Below are 7,792 nucleotides of genomic sequence, written 5' to 3'. Positions count from 1 at the left end.
CACCTAATCCCACTCACCAGCACTTGGCCCGTAGCTTTGAATGTTATGACGTGCCAAGTACTCATCCAGGCACTTTTTAAAGGATGTGAGGCATCCCGCCTCCACCACCCTCCCAGGCAGCGCATTCCAGACCCTCACCACCCTCTGGGTAAAAAGGTTTAACCTCAAACCCTCCCTAAATCTCCTGCCCCCTCACCTTGAACCTATGTCCCCTTGTGACTGACCCTTCAACTAAGGGGAATAGCTATGAAAATCCTCTGGTTGCCACACTCCGGCACCTGTTCGGGTACACTGAGGAAGAATTTATCACGGCCAATGCACCTAATCAGCACGTCTTTCGGACTGTGGGAGGAAACTGGAGGAAACCCACACAGACACGGGGAGAACATGTAGACCCCGCACAGACGGTGACCTAAGCCAGGAATTGAATCCGGGTCCCTGGCGCTGGCCGAAAGCAGTGCTAACCACTGTGCCACCGTGCTGCCCATTGTTGTACAGTGAGACTACATCTGGAATACTCTTGTACAGATGTGGTCGCTTGCAAAAGGATGGAATTACGTTGGAAGCAGTTCAGAGAAGGTTCACTCGACTGATTCCTGAGGAAGATGTATTATTTTATGAGGGAAGGCTGAGTAGGTTGGGCCTATATCCACTGGAGTTCAGAGGAGTGAGAGGGTGATCTTATTGAGATATATTGGGGCGGCACGGTGGCACAGTGGTTAGCACTGCTTCCTCACAGCGCCTGGGACCCAGGTTCAATTCTGGCCTTGGGTGACCGTGTGGAGTCTGCACGTTCTCCCCCGTATCTGTGTGGATTTCCTCCGGGTGCTCCGGTTTCCTCCCACAGTCCGAAAGACGTGCGGGTCAGGTTGTTTAGCCATGATAAATTGCCTCTTAGTGTCAGGGGGATTAGCAGAATAAATATGTGGGGGGACAGGGTAGGACCTGCGTGGGATTGTTGTCAGTGCAGACTTGATGGGTCAAATGGCTTCCTTCTGCACTGTCGGGATTCTATGATTCTATATAAGACTCCTGAGGGGACTTGAGAAGGCGGATGCTGAAAGGATTTTCCTGCTTTTGGAGAGTCTTTGGGATATGGTTTAAAAATAAGGAGTCTCCCATTTAAGACGGAAAGAAGGAGAAATGTTTTCCCTCAGAGGGTCGTTAGTCTGTGGAACTCTCTCATCCTGACAGCTGGATCACTGAATAAAGTCAAGGTTGAGTTGGATGGATTTTTGATCGATAGGGGAGTCAAGCATTATTGGGGGGAACAGACAGAAAAGTGGAGTCGAGGCCTGATGCGCGATTAATTCACACACGGGAGGCTAGATCGTACCCGGGAATAAAGGCTTTTATTCGCAACAAGAATAGAGCATACTGCTTAACAATACAATCCCAGACTAAGGGTCACTAGGAAGTGCAGTGACCTTTATACTCCTATAGGAAGTCGGAGCCAAACGGAGTGTACATAGAACATAGAACATAGAACAGTACAGCACAGAACAGGCCCTTCGGCCCACGATGTTGTGCCGAGTTTTATCTGAAACCAAGATCAAGCTATCCCACTCCCTATCATCCTGGTGTGCTCCATGTGCCTATCCAATAACCGCTTAAATGTTTCTAAAGTGTCTGACTCCACTATCACTGCAGGCAGTCCATTCCACACCCCAACCACTCTCTGCGTAAAGAACCTACCTCTGATATCCGTCCTGTATCTCCCACCACGAACCCTATAGTTATGCCCCCTTGTAATAGCTCCATCCACCCGAGGAAATAGTCTTTGAACGTTCACTCTATCTATCCCCTTCATCATTTTATACACCTCTATTAAGTCTCCCCTCAGCCTCCTCCGCTCCAGAGAGAACAGCCCTAGCTCCCTCAACCTTTCCTCATATGACCTACCCTCCAAACCAGGCAGCATCCTGGTAAATCTCCTCTGCACTCTTTCCAGCGCTTCCACATCCTTCTTATAGTGAGGTGACCAGAACTGCAAACAATATTCCAAATGTGGTCTCACCAAGGTCCTGTACAGTTGCAGCATAACCCCACGGCTCTTAAACTCCAACCCCCTGTTAATAAAAGCTAACACACTATAGGCCTTCTTCACAGCTCTATCCACTTGACTGGCAACCTTTAGAGATCTGTGGATATGGACCCCAAGATCTCTCTGTTCCTCCACAGTCTTCAGAACCCTACCTTTGACCCTGTAATCCACATTTAAATTAGTCCTACCAAAATGAATCACCTCACATTTATCAGGGTTAAACTCCATTTGCCATTTTTCAGCCCAGCTTTGCATCCTATCTATGTCTCTTTGCAGCCTACAACAGCCCTCCACCTCATCCACTACTCCACCAATCTTGGTGTCATCAGCAAATTTACTGATCCACCCTTCAGCCCCCTCCTCTAAGTCATTAATAAAAATCACAAAGAGCAGAGGACCAAGCACTGATCCCTGCGGCACACCGCTAGCAACCTGCCTCCAATCCGAAAATTTTCCATCGACCACCACCCTCTGTCTTCGGTCAGACAGCCAGTTACCTATCCAATCGGCCCAACTTTCCCTCTATCCCACACCTCCTCACTTTCATCATAAGCCGACCATGGGGGACCTTATCAAACGCCTTACTAAAATCCATGTATATGACATCAACTGCCCTACCTTCATCAACACACTTAGTTGCAGAACAATACCAACAGGTAGAACACCCCAACCCTAACCCCAACAGTAACAAGAGTAACATATGTACAAGCACCCATAGTGATGACCATCTATGGTTCAGTACCCATAGTGATAACCATCTATGGTTCACCACAAGGCCACAATCGAATGATTTTATTGAATGGCGGAGCAGGCTTGAGGGCCTACTCCTCTTCTTGTGCTTTTGTGCTTAGTCAAAGAGGTGGGCTTTATAAATCTATATTTATATTTATGAGGGGCATGGACAGGGTGGATAGGGAGCAGCTGTTCCACTCAGTTGAAGGGTCAGTCACGAGGGAACATAGGTTCAAGGTGAGGGGGCAGGAAGTTTGGGGGGGGATGTGAGGAAAAACCTTTTTACCCAGAGGGACGGTCTGGAATGCGCTGCCTGGGAGGGTGGTGGAGGCGGGATGCCTCACATCCTTTAAAAAGTACCTGGATGAGTACTTGACATGTCACAACATTCAAGGCTGTGCTGGCAAGTGGGATTAGGTGGGAGTTCAGGGGCAGGATTTTCCGGCTTGTCCCAAGACAGGAAAATCCTGTCTGAGGTCAACGGACCTTTGCATGTTCCGTGTCCCGCCCGTTATGATTCCTGTGGTGGGTGGGGCGGGAAGATTCCGCTACAGGTGTTTCGCGTATGACTTGATGGGCTGAAGGGCCTCTTCTGCACTGCATGATTCTATGGTTCTATAAGTCTTTGAGAAAGGCAGAGAGGTTTAGGGAGAGAGCTTCAGGACCAAGACAACTGGAGGCACGATTATCAAGCATGGGACAAAGGAAATGGGGATTGTGTGAGAGGCCAGAATTGGATGAGGGTTGGGATCTAAGGGCCTTCCAAAAGGCCTTCCTTTTGTCTCCTATGCTCGCTCACCCAACTAACACACCTCACCTCCTTCGCTCTTCCCAGCAAGCCACAGCTCTGCCAGTGTGGCTACCCCAAGAATTGTCACAACTCGGTGGCAACAGAGGACAACTTTGGAGCCGCCATTGTCAGCAGATGGAACACAGCCGAGCATACGACGGAGGAGCCAACCGACGCGTTCGGAGATGTGGATTTTTTGGGGAAAGGAAGGCTGCACGGCAAGGTAGGGAGGAAATGACATCACTCCCACTCGCTGCTGATCAAGCAACGTGTGTCAGAGTGAGGTTGTATCCAAAGTTTAAAGTTTATTTATTCATGTCACAAGTAGGCTCGCATTAACACTGCAATTAAGTTACTGTGAAAATCCCCCTAGTCGCCACACTCCGGCGCCTGTTCGGGTACACTGAGGGAGAATTTAGCATGACCTATGCACCTAACCAGCACGTCTTTCGGACTGTGGGAGGAAACTGGAGAACCCGGAGGAAACCCACGCAGACACGGGGAGAACGTGCAAACTCCACACAGACAGTGACCCAAGCCGGGAATCGAACCGGGTCGCTGGTGCTGTGAGGCAGCAGTGCTAACCGCTCTGCCACTGAAGGTGATCATAGACTAATGGAATTGTACAGCACAGAGGTTGAGGAGTAGATTTGAGGAGGAACTTCTTCACCCAAAGGGTTGTGAATCTGTGGAATTCCCTGCCCAGTGAAGCAGTTGAGGCTGCCTCATTGAATGTTTTTAAGGCAAGGGTAGATAAATGTTTGAACAGTAAAGGAATTAAGGGTTATGGTGAGCGGGCGGGTAAGTGGAGCTGAGTCCACAAAAAGATCAGCCATGATCTTATTGAATGGCGGAGCAGGCTCGAGGGGCCAGATGGCCTGCTCCTGCCCCTAGTTCTCATGTTCTTATGTTCTTAGAAGGAGGATGATTTGGCCTCTTATGGGGAGACGCTGGCCTAGTGGTAATATCACTCGGCTATTAATCCGGAAACCCAGCTAACGTTCTGGGGACCCGGGTTCAAATCCCGCCACGGCAGATGGTGGAATTTGAATTCAATAAAAAAAAGCTGGAATTGAGAATCGACTGATGACCATGAAACCATCGTCGATTGTTGGAAAAAACCCATCTGGTTCACCAATGTCCCTTTAGGGAAAGAAATCTGCCGTCCTTACCCGGTCTGGCCTACATGTGACTCCAGAGCCACAGCAATGTTTCTGATTTGATTTGATTTATTATTGCCACATGTATTGGGATACAGTGAAAAGTATTGTTTCTTACACAGTATACAGATGAAGCATACCGTTCATAGAGCACTTCGGGGAGAAGGAAAGGAAGGTGCAGAATATAGTGTTACAGTCATTTTGATTTGATTTATTCTTGTCACGTACTAGTATACAGTGAAAAGTATTGTTTATTGCGCGCTATACAGACAAAGCATACCGTTCATAGAGAAGGAAAGGAGAGAGTGCAGAATGTAGTGTTACAATCATAGCTAGGATGTGGAGAAAAATGAACTTAGTGCGAGATAGGTCCATTCAGAAGTCCGATGGCAGCAGGGAAGAAGCTGTTCTTGAGTCGGTTGGTACGTGACCTCAGACTTTTGTATTTTTTTCCCAACGGAAGAAGGTGGAAGAGAGAATGTCCCGGGGTGCGTGGGGCCCTTAATTATGCTGGCTGCTTTGCCAAGGCAGCGGGAAGTGTAGGCAGAGTCAATGGATGGGAGGCTGGTTTGCGTGATGGACTGGGCTACGTTCACAACTCCTTGTAGTTTCTTGCAGTCTTGGGCAGAGCAGGAGCCATACCAAGCAGTGATACATCTGGAAAGGACTCTTAATTGCCCCTCTGAAACAGCGAGAAACTAAGTTCAAGGGCAAATAGGGATGGGAAATAAATGTTGACCTTGCCCAGTGATGCCCATGTCCCACGAAAGAATGAAGAAGGGGAAGATCTGGGGAGTTCAGCCTAGTGTCCAGGACAATAATGGTCAAAGGTAAAGTCACCATAATCCCAGATGGCTATAAACTGCTCTCCTCTTGGGGAGAGAGAGCTAATTGGTGGTGATTTAACCTAGAGGATCACCACAACTCAGGCAAGGGGCAAGGTTGAGAAGGCGGGGCCTTCATGGATAACCCAGTTATCCCTATTCTCTCTTCCACCTTCTTCCGTCGGAAAAAAGACACAAAAGTCACGTACCAACCGACTCAAGAACAGCTTCTTCCCTGCTGCCGTCAGACTTTTGAATGGACCTACCTCGCATTAAGTTGATCTTTCTCTATACCCTAGCTATGACTGTAACACTACATTCTGCACCCTCTCCTTTTCTTCTCTATGAACGGTATGCTCTGTCTGTATAGCGCGCAAGAAACAATACTTTTCACTGTATGCTAATACATGTGACAATAATAAATCAAATCAACTGAAAAAGGCCAGGTTATCTGCTTGTTATCACATTGCTGTTTGTGGGATCTTGCTGTGTTGCAATTGGCCGCCATGTTTTCCTACGATGACCGCGCTTCCAGAAACGCCTCGCCGGTTGCGCGGTGCGTGGAGGCATCCCGAAAAGTCACGCCCGCTCTTATCTTTACAGTTTGTGCGGCTCTCCTCCGACACGGACCCTGCCATCGTCTATACCCTCATCACCCACTTCTGGGACATCCCCCCTCCCAACCTGGTGGTGTCGGTGGTCGGCGGGGAGGGGAGCTTAAAGATGAAGACGTGGCTGAAGGAGATTCTCCGTCGCGGGCTGGTCAAGGCGGCACAGAGCACTGGTGAGGGTCTCGGGGGTCCGGGGAATGGCATTCTGCTGACACTTCGATAGTTTTGCTCTCTGCGTTGGATGGTATTGAACATCACGGCCGGTATTTTACAACCTTGCTCGGGCGAGGTTCGTAAAATCCTGCCCGAGGCCAACGGAGAATTCCGTTCCGCGAGCCTCACCCTCCCCGGAATTGGGGCGGGCGTGCCGATAAAATTCCGGCACGTGAGTATTTTATCTGGTTCGCTCCGGGAAAAGTTGTTCTCGGACATGTTTAAATTCTCCCGCAGTCCGGCATCGTCCACTTCTGAACAAGCCCCATCAACAGTTTGGGCCCCAACTCTATCCTTGGCTGAATATCTCCCCTGTCTTCTATGTAACGATTCCCTTTGGCCAGGTTTCCATTGGAGTCATAGAGTGGGACTTTGTGGCCTGGCTCATTCCCAGACCGGAAAATCCTGTCCGATCTCATTGGACCTTCCCGTTGTCTGTCCCTCGCCTGCTCCGATTCCCGCGGTGGGCGGGGTGGGGGAATTCTGGCCACAGAGTCATAGAGATATACAGCATGGAAAAAGGCCCTTCGGCCCAACTTGTCCATGCCGACCAGGTTTCCTAAACTGAACTAGTCCCATTTGCCTGCGTTTGGCCCGTATCCATTTAAACCTTTCCCATCCATGTACCTGTCCAAATGTCTTTTAAATGTTGTCATTGTACCCACCTCTCCCACCTCCTCTGGCAACTCATTCCATACACGCACCACCCTCTGTGTGAAAAAGTTGCCCCTCGCGTCCCTTTTAAATCTTTCCCCTCTCACCTTAAACCTGTGCCCTCAAGTATCAGACTCCCCTACCCTGGGGAAATGACCGTGGCTATTCACCTTATCTCTGCCCTTCATGATTTTATAAACCTCTATAAGTAAAGTTTTTAAAGTTTATTTATTAGTCACAAGTAAGGCTTACATTAACACTGCAATGAAGTTACTGTGAAATTCCCCTGGTTGCCACAGTCCGGCGCCTGTTCGGGTCAATGCATCTAACTAGCACGCCTTTCGGACTGTGGGAGGAAACCGGAGCACCCGGAGGAAACCCACGCAGACATGGGGAGAACGTGCAGACTCCGCACAGACAGTGACCCGAGCCGAGAATCGAACTTGGGTCCCTGGTGCTGTGAGGCAGCAGTGCTAACCACTGTGCCACCGTGCTGTCCCCGCTATAAGGTCACCTCTCATCCTCCTACGCTCCAGGGGAAAAAGGTCTCAGCCTATCCAGCCTCCCCTTATAATTCAAACCTTCCAGTCCCGGTAACATCCTTGTCAATCTTTTTTCACCCTTTCCAGTTTAATAACATTCTTCCTATAGCGAGAACCCATGTACCTGTCCAAATGTATTTTAAATGTTGTCATTGTACCCGCTTCTTCCACCTCCTCTGGCAGCTCATTCCATACACGTACCACCCTCTGTGTGAAAACGTT

The 7,792-nt window shown here is 49.2% G+C and overlaps 1 protein-coding gene across 1 annotated transcript in view; it reads right to left on the bottom strand.

Moving 5' to 3' along the window:
• Positions 1-443: 443 nt before the first annotated feature.
• The window catches only part of LOC144509098 (carnitine O-palmitoyltransferase 1, liver isoform-like), a 304,253-nt gene continuing 296,904 nt past the window's right edge, over positions 444-7,792 (bottom strand). The window contains exon 20 of the transcript XR_013500394.1: positions 444-460. The gene's annotated coding sequence lies outside the window, so the exon portion shown is untranslated. The remainder of the gene's footprint in view (positions 461-7,792) is intronic.

The sequence above is a fragment of the Mustelus asterias genome, chromosome 21 (genome assembly GCF_964213995.1).
Source record: "Mustelus asterias chromosome 21, sMusAst1.hap1.1, whole genome shotgun sequence".
NCBI classification, from domain to species: Eukaryota; Metazoa; Chordata; class Chondrichthyes; order Carcharhiniformes; family Triakidae; genus Mustelus; species Mustelus asterias.
The sequence above is the reverse complement of the archived record's forward strand: the minus strand, read 5'-3'. Positions and strand labels throughout refer to the sequence as shown.